This window comes from Rhincodon typus, chromosome 14 (assembly GCF_021869965.1).
Source record: "Rhincodon typus isolate 14 chromosome 14, sRhiTyp1.1, whole genome shotgun sequence".
NCBI lineage: Eukaryota > Metazoa > Chordata > Chondrichthyes > Orectolobiformes > Rhincodontidae > Rhincodon > Rhincodon typus.
In genome coordinates this window covers 1132493-1136296 of record NC_063345.1, presented here as the reverse complement: position 1 = coordinate 1136296, position 3804 = coordinate 1132493, and positions in this window count along the sequence as shown.

The window sequence follows — 3804 nt, the reverse complement described above, 5'->3', positions numbered from 1 at the left end:
TTTATGCTCTATACAACAAAGCAATAATTTGAATAGATTTTTCACTTCTGTAGTTAACTACAAATGGTGCACTTATCTCTCAGTCTTTCTTTCCAACTGCAGTGTATCTTTAGTGAACAATATAAAGTGTTTCCTTAAATTTCTACTGACCTATCCATTAAACTACTTTCCCAGTTCACTTTAGTCAGCTCTCTTTTCACCCTTGTTATTGGGTTTACTTCTGCTTAAAACACTAGTCTTAGATCCACTGTGCTGTTCCTCAAATTCAGTCATGTTATGATCATTGCTATCTAGGGGCTCCTTCACAATAATCCTGCTTCATTGCCTATTACCAGGTATAGAATATTCTGCTCTCAGAAATTACTGTACTCTATGAACTGACCTTTCAGGATACCTTTGCCAGTCTGCTTTGTCCAATCTAGATGTGGATTAAAATCACGTTTATAATTGCAATACAGTTCTCACAAGGCCCTGTTATTTGATCATCCTACATTGCCATTTTATTCATTCATGGGATGAGGGCATCACTGGCTGGGCAGCATTTATTGCCCATCCCTAATTGGCCAGAGGGCAGTTAAGAGTCAACCACTTTGCTGTGGGTCTGGAGTCACATGTAGGCCAGACCAGGTAAGGATGGCAGTTTCCTTCCCTAAAGGACATTAGTGAAACAGATGGGTTTTTCTGACAATTGACAATAATTCATGGTCATCATTAGATTCTTAATTCCAGATGTTTATTGAATTAAAATTCTACCATCTGCCATGGTGGGATTTGAACCCAGGTCCCCAGAACATTACCTGGGTCTCTGGGTTAACAGTCCAGCGATAATATTGCTCGGCCATCTCCTCCCCTATCTATCCATAAGCCTTTAAACTACTTCTACAAGTGACTTCTTACTTTTGGTATTTCTTATCTCTACTCAAACTGATTTGAGAACTAAGGTGATCTGTTGTGATTGCAATGTTAGTTAGAGTGACATGACCTCACTCTGTATAATGTGGACCATGTTGCAAAGACACAAGAGGGCCTTAATCCAACAGTGGGGTTGTCTGCTTTCTCCCAACGTCACCAAACATGAGCTATTTGTTCCTATTATTAACTTGGGAACAGATTTAAAATATCAAATATGTAACCATTCCCCTCAATATGAGCTGTAATTTGGAAATCCTAGACCTCGTAAGCAAAATCCTTCTTTGAGATTTAATGACTGATCTTAAAAGATCAGTATTTACATAACTCTGCCCCTTTCTTTATGACTGGCCAGACTTTTTAAGAGACTTTTTCTAAGTCCACCAAAAATCCCCTCAAATATTTGTCCAGATCAAGGTGCAAATGAATAAACTGTTGGGTGATCTCGAGGATGAGGTGAGAGGGATGTGTGACAGGATTATGTGGATCAGACACTGACAGAGTTACAGCCTGTTGCACGGGGCTTGTGGTGGAGAGATGGTTGAACCCAGGAATCCTTTGATATTAAACCGTGCAGTTCTGCTGACAATGTGATTGTGGTTTGATCCTGTGGTTTTGTTGTGTGTGAAAATTAATTTTCCAGCAAGAATGAGGTTATGTAACTTATGCAGTTAGTGCAGTTGGTTTTGCTGAATAACATTGATGCTCCCATTTCAGTTTAAAATGTGTGTTTTCCTTACAAACTGCAGCCAGAACGTTCTTATACTGCAACAGATGCTCGCTCAACCAAAACTGTTTCACTGGACATTGTAAATGATGGTTTTTAAAATATCTGTGAATGTGACTGGCTGATATCTAAATGAACATTGTTAGGAGCACTGGAATAGGCGGGGTATATTTGGCCCACCTAAACCTAATATATCACTTCAATTTCAAAGTTGCTGATTTCTTTCTCAGCTTAATCTTGATATGTTGACATTTAACCTTTAATCCCTTTAACCAATAAGAATCCATCAAACTCAGTTTGGAAATTTTCAACTGATCCCTATCCTCAGCAGCTTTGTAGGAGATCAGGTGTGGGTGGGAAAGTGAGATTGAAAGGGGTCAGAGTTCCAGATTCCTGCTTCCCTTCGTGTGAGAAGGGGCCTGGCTTGAAATTTATGATTATACCCTTCCTCCCTCCTCCCACTCCAAAAATAATAGTCTCTCCCTCTCTGAGTCAGCCTGGAACTATGTGAAATGTTTGGTCTCCATGTTCCAATAAGGATTTAGAGACTCTGGAGAAGGGGTAAAAGGTATTTGCTTGAAGGATACCAGAGTTGAGAGCTTAGAACCGGCAGGAAATCTGGGCACAAAACACCAAGAGTTAAACCCTCACTGTATATTCTTTCTCTCTCCATCTCTCTGTCTCTGTCTGTCTGTCTCTCTCTCTTTCCCTCTATGCATTCCAGCAATAGAGCAAGTACAAATCTTTAGAACTTGCCACTCCCCTAGCCAAACTGTTCCTGTACGTTACAACACTGGTATCTACCCGACAATGTGGAAAATTGCCCAAGTATGTCCTGTACAAAAAAAGCAGGACAAATCCAACCTGGCCAATTGCCGCCCCATCATTCTACTCTCGAACATCAGTAAAGTGATGGAAGGTGTCAGTAACAGCGCTATCAAGCAGCACCTGCTCAGCAATAACCTGCTCAATGACACCCAGTTTGGGATCCGCCAGGGACACTCAGCTCCTGACCTCATTACAGCCTTGGTTCAAACATGGACAAAAGAGCTGAATTCCAGAGGTGAGGTGAGAGTGACAGCCCTTGATATCAAGGCTACATTCAACTGGGTGTGGCATCAAGGAGCCCGAGCAAAACTGGAATCAATGGGTATCAGGGGGCAAACTCTCCAGTGTATGGAGTCATACCTGACACGTACGAAGATGTTCATTGTTGTGGGAGGTCAACCATCTCAGCTCCAGGACATCTCTGCAGGAGTTCCTTCAGCTGCTTCATCAATGACCTTCCCTCCATCATAAGGTCAGAGGTGGCGATGTTCGCCGATGATTGCACAATGTTCAGCACCATTTGTGACTCCTCAGATACTGAAGCTGTCCATGTTCAAATGCAACAAGATCTGGACAATATCCAGGTTTGGGCTGACAAGTGGCAAATAAAATTCGCCCCACACAAATGCCAGGCTATGACTATCTCCAGTAAGAAACAATCTAACCACCACCTCTTGACATTCAATGGTGTTACCATCACTGAATCACCTACTATCAACATCCTGGGGGTTACTATTGACCAGAAACGCAATGGACTCACCATATAAACACAGTGGCTACAAGGGCAGGCCAGAAGCTGGGAATACTGCAGTGAGTAACTCACATCCTGACTCCTCAAAGCCTGTCCACCATCTACAAGGCACAAGTCAGGAGTGTGATGGAATATTCCCCACTTGCCTGGATGGGGGCAGCCCCAACAACACTCAAGAAGCTTGACACCATCCAGGACAAAGCAGCTGCTTGATTGGCACCACATCCACAAACATCCACTCCCTCCACCACCAACGTTCAGTAGCAGCAGTGTGGACCATCTGCAAGATGCACAGCAGAAATTCATCAAAGATCCTCAGGCAGCACCTTCCAAACCCACGAGCACTTCCATCTAGAAGGACAAGGGCAGTAGATACATGGGAACACCACCCCCTGCAAGTTCCCCTCCAAGCCACTCACCATCCTGACTTGAAAATATATCGCCGTTACTTAACTGTCACTGGGTCAAAATCCTGGAATTCCCTCCCTAATAGCATTGTGGGTGAACCCACAGCAGGAGGACTGCAGCGGTTCAAGAAGGCAGCTCACAACCACCTTCTCAAGGGCAACTAGGGATGGGCAAGAAATGC